We start from the raw sequence: 20,050 nt of genomic DNA, 5'->3' as shown, positions 1-20,050 counted from the left end.
TTGGCACATTGGTCTTCATAAATCAAAGTACTGAGTACAAGAGATGAGATATTATGTTGAACTTGTATAAGATATTGGTGAGGTCTAATTTGGAACATTGTGTTCAGTTTTGGTCATGTATCTGCAGGAAAGATGTAAATAAGATTGAAAGAGTACAGGAAAAAATTATCAGGATGTTGCAAGTCTAGAAGACCTGAGTTATAAGGAAAGACTGAACAGGTTAGGACTTTATTCCTTAGAACATAGAAGATTGAGAGGAGATATGATAGAGGTATACAAAATTATAAAGGGTAGAGATAGCATAAATGCAAGCAGGCTTTTTCCACTGAGGTTGGGTAGGACTACAACTAGAGGTCATGGGTTAAGGGTTAAAGATGAAAAGTTTAGGAGGAACATGAGGGGAAACAGAAGGTTGTGAGGGTGTGGAATGAACTGCCAGCGTTTAAGAGAAGTTTGGATAGGTACACGGATGGTAGGGGTTTGGAGGGCTATATTCCTGGTGCAGGTCGATGGGAGTAGGCATGGACTGGGTGAGCTACAGGGCCTATTTCTGTGCTGTACTTTTCTATGACTCTGTGACTCTTGATTGGCTGTCTTATTAGCTCAAACATGTTATTTGGGATGATGCAACTGAGGTCGGATTTTTATATTCCAGATAAAATCTTGTAAAATCAACTAGCTAATCTGTTGACTATTCTTCCTACTAGAACACACTGTTCTGTTTAAATACAGTGATGGGGTTGCGTTTAATTAGCGTATTCCTTTCAGGTTATCTTCTGGAATTCCCTTTTTGTGAGTGAGCTAAATTAGTATACCTTGAGGTCAGTGTTGCAGCAGAAAATGGTGTTCATAGAATTGCAATTACTTGCAAATTTCAGTTTCCACCCTTGAAGAAAAGCCCAGGTTATTAATAATACTATATTATAAAGGAAGTGACAAGCCTTCTTTGTCTTTTTAAAAGATGTTTTTGAAGCTCATTTTGATTCAAAGTCATTTGTGAAGAATAAAGATTTCACTTGAAACCAGCTACCATGTGGCTGATCTTGATTCACCATTGTTATGAATGTTTTTGATTCCAGCAAGCTAATCCAGGAATTTAAAACAATATACAGGAGATTTACTGTAGATGAGGGATATTACCTGCAAAGAGAGGTTAGGTTGTAAACATTATAACTGTTCTCCTTGGAACTAAAGATGTTAAGGTTCTCTGAGCAATGAAAGGTTACGATACAAAAACTATTCCCTTCAGTGAGTGGGTCAATAACTAGAGGTCATAGATCTAAAAGCATTGGCAAAATATCTAGTAGAGAAATGGAAAGGAGATTTTTTTTTCCACCAGTCAGGTTCTCAGAATCAAGGACCACTCTATCTGGAGATGTAATTGTAAAGGCGAGTGCATGGATCCTTGAGAATGTGGAATATTTAGGACTAAAGCAAGAGGAAATATGATAAAGGTATGATGGGCTGGATGGCTTCTATATATTTTACAGATTTCTATGATTCCTGACGGGTGGAACTCTCACACAGGAAATGCTGCAGAGAAGTCATAACAACAGAGAAGATGTATCTCTTGCTGTTATTATGGAGGTGCTGAAAGGGACTGTCAGCACACCATCATTTAAAATGGCCAGAAGCTGCCATGTGGGATTGCAGAGCACTACAGCTACAGTACTAAGCAAAAGTCTTAGGCAGATATATATAGCTAGGGTGCCAAAGACTTTTGCTTAGTATTGTGGTAATTTTATGCATTGCACTGTACTGCTGCCGCAAAGACAAAAACAAATTTCATGAAATTTGTGAGTGATGATAAACCTGATTCTGATATAGGTCTCTGTTATGGGCTGAGAGTGGGAAGGGAGCAGGGAGGGGGGAATCTTGGTTGGGAAAAGGGGAAGCAAGAAAGGGAGAGAGGAGGGAGCAGGAAGCACCAGAGGCACATTCTGTAACGATCAATAAACCAATTGTTTGGAGTAAAATGACTTTGCCTGGTATCTCAGGGCTGGGTGTGATTGCACCCCGCCACTCTCCGCGTCTGTCACTTCTTTTCTGCCACCTGTCTCACACCCCTCCTCTGGTGCTTCACTGCCACCATTTCCAGCATCCCATGCTCCCGCTAAATTTGCAAACTCTCTCTCTGCTCTACATTGCCAATTAAGTACTGTGCAAAAGCCTTAGGCACCCTAGCTATATATATGTACCTAATGTTTTTCCACAGTACTGTATATCACTGAGTTTCCATAAATGGCCACTGTACCTGTTGTCTATTCTCCACCTGAATTAAAGTTATAGAGAAGTACAACACTGATATGTGAGTGATGATAAATCTGATTCTGATGGGTCTCTATCGTGGACTGAGAGTGGGAAGGGAGCAGGGGGAAGCATGCAGCAGGGTTGGGAAAAGGGGAAGGGCTGGGTGGGGTGTGACTGTACCATGACCCCCCCCTCCACCCCTAGCACTCCTTCCCCGCTGCCTGTCCCACACCCATCCTGCAGTCCACATTGACAAATACAGTACTGTGCAGAAGTCTTAGGCACCCTAGCTATCTATCTATATATAGACTTTTCCACACTACTGTACATAAGGAACTAACACCTTACTGGGATAATTTACATCATGAGGAGCCAGATTTTGGGTGTGGGTGTGTCTGTGTGGTAGATGTTCGATTGTGTGGGTAGGTTCTAGTGATGAGATGAGAGGATGATGGAAACAGAACAGAAATACCCTGCACATTCCAGCTCCAAACATGGCTGGAAGGGTCTTCTTCCATGGACTGTTATCATTTCTGCCCAACTACCACATTTCCTGAGGCACAGGAGACCAAATTTTATAGGTTGGAACCAGAAGGCAGATACAATGAGGTACACGCCCTTATCAAAATATGTGAGGAATGCTGGCCACCCATTATCCCTTTGTATTTCCATTAAAGCTGAGTAGTAGTTGGGTCTGAGATTGGGTGGGATTGGCTTCAGGTTTCTAAAATTTCAACATCCCAACTGCCTTAACCTTCCAATTTTGTGGAGTTTCACTTATGCCAAACATCTTTAGAGCAGTTTAACTTGTACTGGGGGAATAAATGGACTTCACATTTATGTCAGCATAGCTTAAGTGGATGGTCACTGGAAAGAAAGTCTTTAGCCCAGGCCAGTGACAAACTGGAGGCCAATAATGGTGCCAAAAGAAAATGGCTGAATTAACAGCAAGAGCTCTATGCACCATACAACTACTGTCTGTAGTATCGAAATGAAACAACCAAATTCCACCTATACTCTTAGTCAATTTTGAGTTCTCCCCCACAAGGGTTTACAATCAAATCTAGACAGTAACCTCAGTCAAATGCATATGCAGATGATTGGAGATCTTTGATAAAAGATCTTCCCTTCAGCACCCCATACATTGCACAAGAGGAACACAGTTACCGTTGCCCATAACATATTAAAAGTGTTAATATATCTCACTTCCAATTATTTAGGAAATGAACTTTAGAAGAATGTAGCTGTATGGTGATGAGGAAGAGCAGAGGAAATGCAGCAAATCTAATCATGAGAAAATCTCACTGCTTTGCTCCAAACCAAAGTGAGCAGCTGATTATTTTGAAATCTATCATGTTAGAACAGTCCTGAAGAAGGGTCTCAGCCCACAACGGTGACAGCTTATTTATATACATGGATGCTGCCAACATTCTGTGTGTGTTGCATATTGTAACATTTTTTTTTATTTTGGTCACACACATTCCAAGATACTGTGAAATATCTTGGTAACAAGTCTACTTGTCTTGCATACTGTTCATAGAGATCAAATCATTACTGAGGAAGAATAAGGTGAAATGATAACAATGCAGAATAAATTGTAAAAGCAACCAAAAAAGTGAAGTACAGTTAAGTGATAAAGTGCACGATTATAATGAGGTGGACTGTGAAGTCGAGAGTTCATTTTATTGTATAATTATTAAATTATGGATTGATAATTTGAAATTAAATCTCAATTTAATACAGTACATGGCTCAGTTTTATTCATATGAAACAATTATTTCCATAACATTATACTCCAGATCTAATGAAGCGTGAAGCATTATTTTAAGGTTATTAACAAAGGAAACAGAAGCATTATGAGGAGGCAGTGGGAAAGCACGAGGTCTGTTCAAGAGTCTGATAACAATGGGATAGAAGCTGTCTTTCAGCCTGGTGATATGTACTTTCAGGCTTTTGTAACTTCTGCATGAGAGGAGAGAATGGCCAAGGTGGGTGGGGACTTTGATTTACTGGGGCAGAAAGGATCCATGGAGGGAGGTTGGTACCTATGATGTGTCCATAGCTGTCTGCTGTTTCTTGCAGTTTTGTGCAGAGCAATTCCCATTCCGAACTGTTATGCATCCAAACAGAATGCTTTCTATGGTAAGCATAAAAATGCTTAAAGGTCGATAGGGACATACTGAACACCTTTAGCCTCCTGAAGAAGTAGAGGCATTGCTGAATTTTCTTGGCAGTGACATCAACTTGGTTGGACAGGCTATTGGCAATGTTCATACCTAGGAACCTGAAGCCATCAGCCCTCTGAATCTCATCACCAATGATGTAGACAGGAGCATGTGCTTCACTCCTCTTTCTGAACTCTCTGATCCAGCTCCATTGATGAAATTAAGGAAAAGTTTGTTGTTATTACAATATGGCACTACACTCCCTCTCTCCTTCCTGTATTCCAACTCATCATTATTTGAAATGCGCTCCGCTACGCTGGTATCATCAGCCGGCTTGGAGATAGAATTAGAGCAGAATCTGGCCACGCAATCATGAGTGTACAGGGAGGCCGGAGGCTGAGGACACAGCCCTGTAGAGCACCAATGTTGATAATAATTGTGACGGTATTGCTGCTTGCTTACAGATTGCAGTCCATTGGTCAGGAAGTCAAGGATCCAATTGCAGAGGGAGGCATTGAAGCCTGGTGTCTGAGTTCATGACAAGTTTGGTTGGAGAAATAGTACTGAAGTCAGAACTATAGTCAGTAAACTGACATAGGTGCCTTTACTGTCCAGATACTCCAGAGATGAATGTAGGGCCAGGGAGATGACAACCACCGTAGACCTGTTACAGCAGTAAGCAAATTTCAGTGGGTTACAGTTGACTGAAAAGCTGAAGTTCATGCCTATCACGACCAGCCTCTCAAAGCACTTCCTGATGGTGGATGTTACAGCCACACAGTAGCAGTCATTAAGGCCTTTTTTTGGGGGTACTGGGATGATAGTGGTCTTCCTAAAGCAGAAGGGAACCACAGCCTGAAGGTGCAGAGGTTAAAAACACCTTCAAAGATCCCTGGCAGCTAATCCACAGCAGGATCTAAGGACCCTCTGTGCCCAATGCTTTTCATAGGTACACCCTCTGGAAGACTGATCTTACATCAGTGATGATGATTGTAGATTTAGATGTACTGGAGACAATCATGGTGGGTGGTGACGAACTCATTCCCTTCTGTTCAAAACATCTTTACCTAGCACCCCATCAGCCTCCGCATCCAACACGTTATCCTCCTCAACTTCCGCCATCTCCAAAGGGATCCTACCGCTAAACTTATCTTTATCTTCCCCCCTCCTCCTCCACTGTCCGCAGGGATCGCTCCCTCCTCAATTCCCTGGTCCATTCATCCCTGCCCACTAATCTCCCTCTTGACACTTATCCTTGCAAGGGGCCTAAGTGCTACACCTACCTATAGACCTCCTGCCTCACTTGCGCCATTCAATTGCCCAAACAGTCTTTCCAGGTGAGGCAATATTTCACCTGCAGATCTGCTGGGGTCACCTATTGTGATCAGTGCTCCCAATGTGGCCTCATCTACATTGGTGAGATCCGTCATAAATTGGGGGACTGCTTCGTCGAGCACCTCCGCATCATCGGCCACAGGCGGGATTTCTTGGTGACCAAATATATTTAATTCCAGTTACCATTCCCATTCTGATGTGTCAAAGCACGGCCTCCTCTTGTGCCAGGATGAGGCCACCACAGGGTGGAGAAGCAACACCTTATATTCAGTCTGGGGTGGGTAGCCTCCAACCTGATAGCACGAAATTCAATTTCTCTTTCCAGTATTCAAATTTATTGCCTGCACTCCATTTATTTCCCACTCTGACCTTTTACCTCTTCTCACCTGCCTATTATGGTCCCCTGGGTACCCCTCTCCATAAGACATAGGTGCAGAATTAGGCCATCTGGCCCATTGAGTCTGCTCTGCCATTCAATCATAGCTGATCCTTTTTTTTTCTCCTCAACCCTAGTTCCCAGCCTTCTCCCTGTAACCCTTAATGCCATGTCCAATCAAGAACCTATCAATCTCTGCCTTAAATACACCCTACAACATGGCCTCCACTGCTGCATGTGGCAAGAAATTCCACAAATTCACCACCATTTAGCTAAAGAAATTTCTCTGCATCTCTGTTTTGAAAGGGTGCCCCTCTATTCTGAGGCTGTGCCCTCTTGTTCTAGACTTTCCCGCCATGGGAAACATCCTTTCCACATCTACTCTGTTTAAGCTATTCAACATTCAAAAGCTTTCAATGAGATCCCCCCTCATCCTTCTGAATTCCAGCGAGTACAGACCCAGAACCATCAAGCATTCCTCTTATGATAACCCTTTCATTCCTGGAATCATCCTTGTGAACTTCCTCTGGACCCTCTCCAATGCCAGCACATATTTTCTAAGATGAAGGGCCCAAAACTGTTAACAATACTCAAGGTGAGGCCTCACCAGTGCCTTATAAAGCCTCAGCATCACATCCTTGCTCTTGTATTCTAGACTTCTTGAAATGAATTTTAACATTGTATTTGCCTTCCTCACCATCCGATTCAACCTGCAAGTTAATCTTTAGGGTGTTCTGCAGAAGGACTCCCAAGTCCCTTTGCATCTCAGATTTTTGGATTTTCTCCCCATTTAGGAAATTGTTGGCATATTTTTTATCACCAAAGTGCATGACCATGCATTTTTCAACATTTTATTTCATTTGCCACTTTCTTGCCTATTCTCCTAATCTGTCTAAGTCCTTCTGCATCCTACCTGTTTCCTCAACACTACCTGCCCCTCCACCAATCTTCATATCACCTGCAAACTTGGCAAGACAGCCATGCTCTAACCATGTTAGTAACTTTCCTGTAATATCATGAGCCCTTAACTCGGTAAGCAGCCTCGTGTACAGTATGGCACCTCTTTCCCTTTCTCCTATGGTCCACTGTCATCTATCAGATCTCTTCTTCTCCAGCCCTTGACATTTCCCACCCACTTCACATCAGTTACCACCTTCCAACAGGCCTCTTCCGTCCCCCCACCCCTGCATTTTTATTCTGGTGAACTCCCCCTTCCTTCTCAGTCCTCGTGAAGGGTCTCGGCCCGAAACATCAACAATCTATTAATTTCCAGAGATACTGCCTCACCTGCTGAGTTCCCTCCAGTGTTTTGTGTGTGTTACCAAACATCGAATGCTTTAAGCTTATCAGAAAGGGACGTGTTGGCAATGCCTGACCTTTTATACCATGGAAGCTATGGCACACCTGATGGCTGGCTGCGACTTGATTTTGGACCAGTACTGTCTCTAAACAACTCTGCTAGCCTTGATTTTTGTAGCTGATTTAAATGTTGGAAACCTGGACTTCAGAAGAGAGTGAATCTGTGGTTCATCTACAGTACATCTTCAAAAACAATAATATGCGTACAGCAGTATTGCGCAAAAGTCTTAGGCATGTACAATACGTTGGGTGATTGATAAGTTCGTGGCCTAAGGTAAAAGGAATCAATTTTAGAAAACCTAGCACATTTAGGTAGAAGGAGATGAGTTATTAACTTCAAACCTTTTGCATAATCACTCAAAGAGTTGAACTGCACGTGCATGTATATCCTTCTACATTAGGCCACGAACCTATGAATCACCCCTGCTGTGGACCACTTTCTGGAGGTCCAAGACGCCGACTTCTACAAAGAATGGATCCGTATGCTCCACGGCTGCTGGACTAAGTGTGTAAATGTAGGAGGGGACTATGTTGAAAAATAAATGTGCTAGGTTTTCTAAATTTGACTCCTTCTACCTTAGGCCACAAACGTATCAATCACCCCTCGTATATATAGCTAGGATGCCTAAAACCTTTGCACAGTGATACATTTGTCAACATGGAGCGGGGAGTGAGTTTGTAAATCTGACAGGAGCAAAGGATGTTGGGAATGGTGAGGGTGGAGCGCCACAGGAGGAGTGCCTGAGTGCCCGAGTGCCATGGGTTCAGACACTATCAGCCCTAAGACATCAGGCAAGGTCATTTCATTCCAAACAATTGGTTTAGTGTTCACTGCTTCCTGTTCCCTCCCCTCTCCCTACCGTGATTTCCCTCTCCCTGCTCCCTTCTCACTCCAAGTGCACGGTAGATTTTTTTTTTGGTTTTGCGGTAGCAGTACAGTGCAATACGTACAATTACTACAGTACTGTGCAAAAGTCTTAGACACTAGCTAGCTACATATAGTCAGCAGATTGAGGCCTGGTGTTTGCAGAGATGAAGGACCTTCATTGCTGCCTTAAGCACCAGCACTGTAATGAGCAGCAAGTAATATGACCGTGTAAATGAAAGTTGGTGGTGGTGGTTTGTAGTGAAAGCAACTTACGAATATGAATAAGAATGATATTTATTTTTACTGCACGTTTCCAAATATGATTGTGCTAATACTTGAATTTGTTACGTTTTGTAACTTCAAAACTTTAAACTAATTCAAAGGAGTACACAGGAGTCCCAAAATGCGGCACTAAGTTCGAATTTACTTCAAGTGAGGCACGCACCCATCACGTGGTAGTGCGATGACATATGCAATTCACTTATTTTTAGATATAACCCTACAATGAATTATTGAAATTAACAAAAATGCTTAATCAAACAATATATTTACAAGATTACTCAACTATTGGAGAAATATTAAATACACAGCAAATTAATTCCAAATTTAATATTAGTACATTCATGTTTGAAAAAGCACAGCCAGTTAATGGTTTATCGATATCATTTCTGGCACTAACAACACTATTGATATTGCACAGTACATAGGAAGAGTGAAGATCGAGAGTACTAAATAAACCCTTGGTTTAATTTACAGTTCTTGGCAGCGCAGGACAATTATCATTCTGAGTTTTGCAGAACAATCCCACTTGCTATTTCAGAAAAAAAGAACACCCCAGAGTCTTTGGACATATTTTGATTTATGTTCTGTCCTGGTGAAAACAGAAAATTCCACCTTCTGCTACAAGCTAGACAACATAAAAAAAAGACTTCAGTCTTCCAAAGATCAATACAATTTCTATTTTTTTTTTGTTTTCTGTTTTCCTTCCCAGATTCGTGACAATATACGTACTTCAATATGTCAATTGTAGTTTATCCAGTAACATGTCTGATTCTGTGTCAGTAGATTCTGGGTTCAAGTCTCACATCAAAACTACAAGATTTACTTATTGATTAATCACGTCAAAAGATACAGTAAAATGTCTTGTTTGTGTTAACAAGCAACACAATCTGAGCAGAGCCCTCAAGTGTCGCCACACATCCCGGTGCAAACATAACATGCCGACAAAGTTCAGCAGAATGACACACAGCCAGCAGACAACAAGCACGTACAGCAAAACTAACTCCTTCCCAATACACACACACACACACACACACACACACACACACACACCCATTGTCAAGGATAACGTACTCCAAAAGGGCTTCCGACCTCTAGACTTGCTGATCTAGGGACTTCAATAAAATCTTATAGATGAGATTAAAATGTTGGCTCAGGTGAAAATGAAAATTGCTGTGGTGCTAATAGAAGAAGAGCATGTGCATTCTTCCCTGACCATCAATGTCTACCACTCCATATACTAGATACCCATTACCAGATTATCATCTCATTAGTTATGGGAACTTGCTTTGCACAAATTGCCTAAAGTCTTCTTACATTACAATAGTACTTCACTGGCTGTAAAACACTTTGGGATATTAGAACACTACAGCACAAAACAGGCTCTTCAGCCCTTCTAGTCCATGCCAAGTTGTTACTCTGTCCAGTCCCATCGACCTGCATCTGGATTGTAGTTCTACATATATTCGCATCCATGCACTTATCCAAACTACTCTCAGAGTGGAAACCGAACCTGTATCCATCACTTACATTGGCAGCTCATTCCACACTCTCACCACCCTCTGAGTGAAGAAGTTCTCCCTTAAGGTTCTCATTAAATATTTCACCTTTCACCCTTAACCTTATAACCTCTCACAATCTCAGTGGAAGAAGTCTGCTTGTGTTTACCTATCTATACTCCTCATATTGTGTATAAAATCTCCCTTCCTTTTCCTATGCTCCAGGCAATAAAGTCTTAATATATTCTTCCTTTCCATAAGTTACCAGAGCATTCAATAAAGTTATCCTGATAGAGAGGGAACATCTTCAAGGATTTCCTGTTGAATTCGAGAAAGTGGGGTAGGACTAGAGCAAACAAATGCAAAAGGAAAGAAAAATATTTAACATTATTTTGTGGCATATTTCATTATTAGTATTTTGTGATTTACACTTCTTGTCTATTTAAGTCCTTGTCTAATTAAACAGAAATATGAATATATAACTTGATCTAGCGATTTTGAAAAGTAGCTTTTAAAGATCTTAAACAACACACACAAAATACTGCAGGAACTCAGCAGGCCAGGCAGCATCTATGGAAAAAAAGTGCAGTTGATGCTTTGGGCAGGTTTCAGCCGAAACGTTGACTGTACTTTTTTCCATAGGTGCCTCCTGGCCTGCTGAGTTCCTTCAGCATTTTGTATGCGTTGCTCGCATTTCCAGCATCTACAGATTTTCTCTTGGTTTAAGTTCTTAAACTCAAAGGTTTTGCAGATGCTGGAAATCCAGAGTAATATATATATCAAAAAATGAGATAGATAAAAAACATTACATATATAGAAGAAAAAATCAAAAAAAAAGTTGTGACTGGAAATCTGAAATGAATTCTGAAAAAAGACGTCAATCTCAAACTCTCTCCAAAGATGCTGCCTGATATTCTGAGGTTTTTGAGCAATTTCTGTGACTATATGAATGGAAGGGTATTCTTTGTTCTCACATAGATTATATGTAGCCCCTTTAGCTGCAAGATCCAAAACATTTTTGCCTTCATAAAAAATGTTTTTCATTCAGTTGTCGTTAATGTTTATCAGATAAGCAACTGTTGTTGCCTACAAAGGAGTCGGAAAACCAGCCATTCGTAAAAGAATGAAAAGCAAAACACAAATATGGGAAGCTGATGCACTCTGAGTAATCTTTTGATGTCCTCTTGAATTTCAATTATCAATCAACTCTGTCATCTTTAAAGTAAGCAAGAAAATATCAATTTATTAACAAAGAAATAGTTCAATTCTGGCACATTAAATAACATTATAAAACTTCAAAACAAGGGATATGGCAAGCAGCACCATTGCTGTGTTTAATAAAACCAGCGAGGTTAGGTGAGATTAGAACCAGTGGCCAGATATTAAAGGTGAAAGGTAAAATATTTACCTTCAAGAGGACCACAACCGTGTTGTAGGGTTTGGAGGCTTGCATGCCTCAATAACCTGGAGAGCTATGTTGGCTAGAGTTAGGGCCTTGTGGTTAGGCTCTTGGTAGGGTCATCCATGCCAAACAGGTCAAAGGTTAGAGGCCAAAGTAAAGTGGTCCACCAGTCCTCCAGTAAGGGGTTCAGCTCAGGGCTAATAACCCTGACTGGTCAAAAAGTATTCTTATGGAAAAAACAATGAAGAGTTCTTCTGCATCTGTGTGTGACAGTATGAACAGAGACAGAGAGCCTTGATTGCTGCCCTAAACACCAGCAGCATAGCGGGCAGTAAGTAAGTAAAATATTTACGGAGAACTTCTTCACTCAGAGCATGGTGAGAATCTGGAACGAGCTATCAGTGTAAGTGGTGGATGTGGGTTTGATCTCAACATTGAAGAGAAATTTGGATAAGTACATTGAAGGAAGGGGTATGGAGGATTATGGGCCAGGTACTGGTCGATGGGACTAGGAACATTCAGTGTGGACTAGATTGGCCAAATTCCCTGCTTCAGTGCTGTTGTGTTCTGTGACCCTATGACTCAGTACTTGGTAGATGTATTTTTATCCAATTTTCACTTGAACTCAATAATCAGAATCAGATTGAATAGCACCAGCATATATCGTGAAATTTGTTACCTTCACGGCAGCAGTACAATTAAATACATAATATATGTAGAAAAATCTGAATTACCATGAGTATTTATATGTATATTAAATAGTTAAGTTAAAACAAATAGTGCAAAAACAGAAATAAGTAAAAGAAGTAGTGAGGTAATGTTCATGGGTTCAGTGTCCATTCAGAACTCAGACGGCAGAGGAGAAGAAGCTGTTTCTGAGTCACTGAGTGTGTGCTTCAGGCTTCTGTATCTCCTTCCTGATGGTAACAATGAGAAAAGGGAAGGTGCTGGGTGATGGGGGGGGTCGTTCCTCAGGCATCGCTCCTTGAAGATGTCTTGGATACTACAGAGGCTAGAACCCAGGATGGCGCTGACTAATTTTACAACTCTCTGCAGCTTTGATCCTGTGCAGTAGCTCCCCCCTCCCCCCCATTCCAAAGGGTGATGCAGCTAGCCAGAATGCTCTCCACAGTACATCTGCAGAAGTTTTTGAGTGTTTTAGGTGTATTGTATTTATTAGACAATAAGTTTCAGATACAAAACCCTGCGTGCACAATATACCGTATGATCAAAGACTATCACATTTACGCCATAAGCCTTGTCATATCCTAATTCAGTGCTTACATTAAACCCTTCTCCAGTCAATGCCTTCTTACTTGGCACTATAATGAACTACGGCGATTACAGTCCATTTCAATGCTTTTTCAGAGGAGGTGGTGGGTGTGGAAAATCAGTTACCAGACCTTGGAATATTTGCTGTTTTCATTGCTACTTGTATGATATATGAGAGGATATGATTTATCAGAAACAGGCGACTGAGCAATGCGGTCGTGACTGATTAGATGGAAAGAATTATTGACTGTGATAAGTGCATAACAAGACACTTACAGAGGAGTTAAAGTTGCAATGATTAAATGAGCCATTCAGATCCTAGTGGATGATGCCGTTATTAGAGTTACTTCCTCATAACCGCAGTGGCGTTGGTTCAGTCCTGACGCTGGTGCTATCTATGCGGTGTTTGTATGTTCTCCCTGTGTTATCTGCAGAAAAGTCCTTGTTTCCTTCCATATGATAAAGATAGGTTAATTAAAGCCATAGACTAATGGGAAAGTACAGCTCAGAAATAGGCCCTTCAGCCCACCTAGTCTGTGCTGAACCATGTGGGAGGCGGGGTGGAGATAGGTCTCTACCAAAGTAAGTGTAAGGCACTTCATCCCTCTGCTAGCCTGAAGATCCCCTTGGGCACAGTGTAGCGCCCCCCCCCCCACCGATCAGGGACACATGAAACTATGGGCACAGCTGGTAGACGATCATTTGAGCAGCTGATGCATATCACAAGTCCTATTTATGCGACCACTGACGCCAGGCAGACATTTTCTGAGGGGTATTGACAATGACTGGAGTCACCCACCTTGTAAAGACACTGCCCAGACGAAGGCAATGGCAAAGCAGTTCTGTAGAAAAACTTGCCAAGAACAATCCTGGTGATGAGACCATAACCACCGACATCATTTGACACAGCACCTAATGACGATGAGGTTAATCAGCCACTATAAGTATCCCGTTCAGTAGGTGGGTGATAAATTCCTGGAGAAGTTGCTGGAAATATGGGGAGAATAAAGTGGGATTAGTGTAGAAATGATGTAAATGGATGCTTGATAGCCAACATCAATTTAGTGGATTGATGTTTCCATGTCATGACTCTGTAATTCTTGAACATGAAATGTAGTACGGCTGTTTAGCATGGTGGTGAGTATTGGTAGCTCCGGTTGAAATGCTTGACTTTGTGGAGTTTGCCGAGCTTGGCACTTACTATAGCTTGCAGATGTTTCATCACCAATCAAGATGACAGCTTCAGTGCACAGTCATTGGTGATTCTCTCTAGGAGTGCTCATTTTATAAATACATCCCCTTCACTTGCATCTTGATTGGCTACCCCTTCAAGTAGACCCTTGAATTCTATTGGCTTACATTTCTTTGGCTCTTAAGAGTTCATAGATGGTGTCTATATGTTTGTTAATGGAGCTGTCAGCACAGATCCACTCTTCTAAACATTCTAGTGCTTGTTTCGTGTTTGCCTGGCAAGAAATGAAGGATGAATGCAAAGAATTTATAAACATCATATTTCTTAAACCATTACTCCTTAGAAAGGAAGTCATGGTCCCTTTGTAATTATAATCATAAGACGTGTAACCCAAAACAATGCTTCCTCATGAACTTAGTATAATGCACACAGTCCTATGCATTGTCATGGAGTTAAATGCAAAGTAAGCAGACTAATATGCTCCAGAAGGTGTCTCATTTATTGAAGGTTCCTCTCTAACACTGGCACACAAAGATAATTAATAATCAAACAAATGTAATCAAGTCACACTTATTGAAATGTACCACATTAAAAAATTAATCTAGTTTTACAATGTTAACATATCTAACTCATTGATTGGTTTCCAAATTCTCTTTGATCTTTATAATTTCCTGTGCTGTTAGTGTTGATACTGGAAATTCAATAGGTATTGTTGATGTCAACTCTTTCAATTATGTTCCACGTCAACTCTTCCACAATAACTCTAGGACTTACTTCAGGAGTAAGTTCACACCCACAATCTTTCTCAGTAACCTCTTGGGTTTCTTCAAATAAGACTGAGTTGTCTACATGAAACTTTCTGAATCTGTCACCTTCCCTTGTGAGATTTTTAATTGAAACATGTATCTCCACCGTTCCTCCAATATTCCATTTTGTCTTCTGAATCTCAGCCATTTTGAAATATGAAGCTTGCCTGTGGTTCAACTATCTTTCTTGCACCTTCCCTTTCAGTTTTAGCTGAACCAGACTTATCCCAATTCTTCTGAGTGTCAGCATTTATACAGGAGTTTATCCTACCTCAGAGCATGACATTGATCGACACCACAAAGAAAAAAAACTACACAAGTGAGTGTTCTGTAGCAAAGCCAGACCTGTTTTGCAAATTTTGCTCCTATAATACCTTGTCCACTCCGTGAACTTTCCTCTCAGTTCTTTTTTGAGGCTGGATGATAAGCAAGTGTAAAGTGATGCTTGATCCAATTCCAATTCATAAAATGTTCAAATTGAAATCTTTGAAGTCATGGACCATTAACCAATACAGTCTGTAACTGAATGTGAGTTCTTCTATAGTGCATTCAGTAGTGATACATGATCCATTGTGCTTTATCTGAATCCATTTTGAATGGTGAGCATGTCTACACTTTTCCCACAGCTGTCCAGCCACAGTGGCCTCATATAACTTTGACCTACAGAGGGATCCTTTTAGTGGGTTTTATCTGCACTCATGGAAAATATGCATTTGATGGCTTACTTCTCTCGATCCTGTAGACAAACTTCTATGAACTAATGCTTTTGTGTTCTGAAAGAAGTGCTTCCATTTTCTGCCTCATAGTTAATTGGATATTGTTATTCAACAGCCTCAGTTATACAACTCTGATTTGTGAACAGGCATCATTTGCAAGATTCAGCTTGGGTGTAGTGCAGGGTTTCCCAACATTTTTTATGCCATGGTCCCCCACTATTAACCAAGGAGACAGTGGACCCCAGGAGTACTGTGATGGTGCATCAGAAAGGCTAACTGCTTCCATCCAAATAAAGCATTTCGTTTTGGACAGACCCATTCAGTCTTTATCGAGCTTAATATGCTCATGGATTTCTCAAGTATTTGGAAATTTTGGCCAACATATGGTGCCAATTTTCCAAGGGGAACACAACCTTGTCCTAGCTTTTGGAGGCTTATGTACCTCAATGAACCAGAGAGCTATGTTGGCTGGAGTCAGCACCTCGCGCTTTGGCTCTTAGTAGGGTCACTCCTACCAAACAAGTTAAAGGGTAGAGGTCAGACTATGAGTGGTCCATCAGTTATCTAGGTTCAGGGGTTCACCTCATGGCTAACAACCATGACTGGTCAAAAAGTGTTGTATGGAAACAGCCATAAAGAATCCTTTTATATCTGTGTGCGACAGTATGGACAACTCCATCATCACAACAGCACTTCTTTGGACCCAGAAGGGCAGAGGAAACACAGGAGACAAAAGACAACTTGGCACTATAGCGTAGAGGCGGAAATGAAGATCCTGAGCCACACCTGATGCACAATAGTGAAGATGGCCAGGGACAGACAGAGAGGGAGGACCTTCATTGCTGCCCTAAACGTCAACAAAGACATGGCTGTAAGTATGATGCTATTGAAATGTGTTCAACTTCTCCTCTGTCTGACCACTTGGCACTAATGGTAGCCATCTGGGCTTCCAATGGATTCTGTGCTCCTTAACGCAAGTATGTTTCTTTGAACGCATATTGTTCTAGAACCTTAGCTAAATGTGATGACAAAATATCCATATTTAATCTGTTCTTCCAATTGACTGCAAGTTCTCTGAACTCATCATTTGTTAATAGATTTGGTCTTATTTTGGAGGCATCAACCATGATAAGTAGCTTCTGTTTCCAACTTTTAAGGATAAAATACACAGCACATCACACGTGACTGGTTTTCAAAGTCTCACCAGAATACATTTTAAGACCTAGTATAGTTATTGTCCATGACACAATGCTGAACCTCTTGATGTACATTTCCCCTCTCCATTTGCTGATGATAAATTTTCACTTTAATTCTAAAGATTTTTGGTTCTCATTATTCTCCCTAATGGCAATAATGCTGTTTAAGCAGTGCTCATCAAGTTCACTGTTCCAATCTGGGACATTCGATTGGTACTCCACCCATTTGCTAAACATTTATTCTATACACCACTGGCCCGTGTGTAACATCTACAAAGTGTGCCACATCCATTCCCTTGGCTACTTTAACAGCACCTCCAAACCCAACTGCAGGTTTCTTTCCAGAATGTCCACTGCCATGGCTTGAAAATACAGTGGATTCCAGTTAACTGGGCCATTGGTTAATCAGGGCAGCCAGTGATTTGGGACAACTCTTCAGGAACAAAAACATATCAAGATAATAGCCAGGATTCCTTTCATTTATTTGGGACACTATGTCACTTAATTGGGGCAGGAGACTATTGCTGAACATTTTCTAACTAGCATCAGTCACATGCACGTCATGCGGCTATTTGATACTGTGATTAGAGTGAACACTTCTTAAATAGCCTCACTTGCGAGCTTATGTTCAAAAAGCAGCTATTTTTGTCACTTATAGTTGGTGATTAATAAGCAGTAAGAGAATTCAGAACTGTTTTGCTCACTGCAGTTTCAAGCATTCGGGCTTGGGTATGCCAGAAATAGCCAGAAGTGAAAATGAAATGATTTTACTGCTTCAATAAGTTAGGAACTATGAAGAATTTGAAGGTATCAACAATTGCCTTGATTGTTACAATGAAAATGAAGATTTGGAGGACGCAATCATCATAAGCACTGTTTGAAGACGATACACTGTCTGGAGAAGGTGGCTGCATTGATCTTGTTTATTTACAGTCAATCAAAACAACACATCAATGTACACTGAATGAATTCCTCCATCGATAACTATCAGGAACGAATACACATTTTTAAAGTACAGTAGTAGTTTGGATAGAATTATAATTTATCATGAATAATTTGTTCCTCAGTTAAATGGTAGTTTGTCTTTTTTATACCTTTTTAACTATTTCCATGAAAATTTTTGCTAACTGGGGCAACAGCTACAGTCCTTGCCAGTGATGTCAAGACCCCCAAACAAATGATCATATAAATGCTGTGATGGATGATTGACTTTTCATCAGTGGAAACTTTTACCATCAATCTTCCCTTTCACACTTGACTCATTCATTTGACTCAGGCTCAGTTTTAAAGTTCCTGACTTTGACATTGCCATTTTTCTTATATAGCACATTAATACACATGCTATGCACAGACAGACATTTCTGAATGCCCTCTCTATTGAAGTTCCGTTTTTGCTAAAATGATAAATCTTATGTATGTAATAATGTAAGATGAATTTCCTCATCTGCTGAAGCACATAGCAATTCAGTCCAGTAAGGTGCCAAAATTGCAATGTCAATGTAGATTCTTCAATGCACTGATGTAAACACTAAACAGCTCGCCTGATCTTTACTTTCTGGTTCCAGGTTTGTGGCTCTTTACCATCTCCAAAGGTGGCAGACTAAGATGGCTGACTGCTCCTAGTCTCCAGTGTGCTAACATGCAGAATGTGTGGTTAAACACAGCAGAACAGGAGTTCCCAATCTATTTTATGCCATGGACCCCTACCATTAACCAAGGGATCCATGGACCCCAAGTTGGGAACCCCTGCTTCAGACAGTGTGTTTGCTTTATTTGAGGTTCTAATCAGACTATGCATCGCAATAAAAGAAGTGATCAAACATGTCATGCGGTGGCCTAACACTTTTTATTTATATATACTATGTACCAAATCAGTCAAGTTAATCAATGATGAAGAAAATTTATATGCAGATTTTCAGAAAATAATTCTGAATTTGAGTGCATTATCCTTCCATAAACATTTAAAGAGACACAGAAAGCAAAAGAGCACATGGCACTGTAGTCAGTGAGTGTTATACTTCATCTATTGGTACCACATTCATTGCTGTTTGTGTTTTGTGATTCAGAATTATCACAGTTAATTAACAACTCGACTTACCTCCAGCCAGGTTCTGGAAACTGGTGATTGATATACATGTATTACATAGCAATCCCCACAGTATGCCTGTTCAGGTTATGGTTTCTGGTCCCTCCTTGTTTTTTGTTGCTATTTTGGGCGATTTTGATCAGGGTGGGCTGCAGATAACGAACAACACGGAACAGAGCTGAACTAGAACAGAGCCGAACTGAATATGCCTGGACTCTTTTCAATTTCATGTTTATACTCTAATTGAGTTTTTGCTCTTTTTTTGCCATTTGCATGATTTTGGAGGGGTTTTTTTTGCATGGTGGGGAGGGGGAGTTTGATGATTTTTCTTTGAACGGGTTTCACGGTTTTCGTTGTTTTGAGGCTGTCTATGGGGAAGACAAATCTCAGGGTTGTATACTGCACACATACTTTAATAATAAATGTGCTTTAAATTTAATTTTTGAATTTGAATTGAAATGTGATCTTACATCATTTTGAGGGGAGGCCTCAAAATCCCCGGCCTTGCCTGCTTTTGGCGACCAAGAAAGAGGTCGAATCGCTCGGACAGAGATGGCGCTCAGTACTTGGTGTCGGAGAGTTGATCAGAGCTCGAAGTTTTCGGATGACTCAGAGTCGGATTGTGGTCGGCATGGCAGGGAGAGTTTTTCTTCCCTCTCCCGTCTGCGTGAGATGTGGAACATTTGAGAAACTTTGAATTTTACTGTGCTCACGGACTTTCTTCATCAAGTTATCGTATTGCGCACTGTTGTAACTATGTGTATAGTTATGTGGTTTTGTCAGTTTTTTCAGTCTTGGTTTGTCCTGTGTTTTGTGATATCACACCGGAGGAAATAATGTATCATTTCTTAATGCATGCATTACTAAATGACAATAAAAGGGGACTATGTGTCTTCATAATCTAAATTCACAAGTCACTACCTAGATGTTTGAGATACAGAATAAAATTCATACTCATGGAATTTAAGTCAGAATCAGATTCAGGTTTATTATCACTGGCATATATCATGAAATTTGTTGTTTTGCAGCAGCAGTACATTGTAATACATAATAAACATTATTATTGTAAATTTCAGTAAATATATATATATATTTATAAAGTTAAATTAAGTAAGTAGTGCAGAAAGAGAAAAAAAGTAGTCAGGTAGTGTTCATGTGTTCAATGTCAGAAGTCTGATGTCAGAGGGGAAGAAGCTGTTCCTGAATCGTTTGATAAAAATTTCTTGACATATGCACAGGTGGCATGGCT

General features: G+C 40.6%; 1 protein-coding gene and 1 long non-coding RNA gene across 2 annotated transcripts in view; one reads left to right on the top strand and one right to left on the bottom strand.

The window, feature by feature from the left end:
• The window catches only part of tafa5a (TAFA chemokine like family member 5a), an 849,915-nt gene that overhangs the window by 650,042 nt on the left and 179,823 nt on the right, over window positions 1-20,050 (bottom strand). The gene's annotated exons all lie outside the window — the stretch shown is intronic.
• Window positions 1-20,050, top strand: part of LOC134359401 (uncharacterized) — a 34,875-nt gene that overhangs the window by 4,870 nt on the left and 9,955 nt on the right. Inside the window, exon 2 of the long non-coding RNA XR_010021103.1 lies at window positions 16,184-16,390. This is a non-coding gene — a long non-coding RNA (uncharacterized LOC134359401). The remainder of the gene's footprint in view (window positions 1-16,183; window positions 16,391-20,050) is intronic.

This window comes from Mobula hypostoma, chromosome 20 (genome assembly GCF_963921235.1).
Source record: "Mobula hypostoma chromosome 20, sMobHyp1.1, whole genome shotgun sequence".
In the NCBI taxonomy this organism is placed as follows: Eukaryota; Metazoa; Chordata; class Chondrichthyes; order Myliobatiformes; family Myliobatidae; genus Mobula; species Mobula hypostoma.
This window is presented reverse-complemented; position numbering and strand designations above follow the sequence as displayed.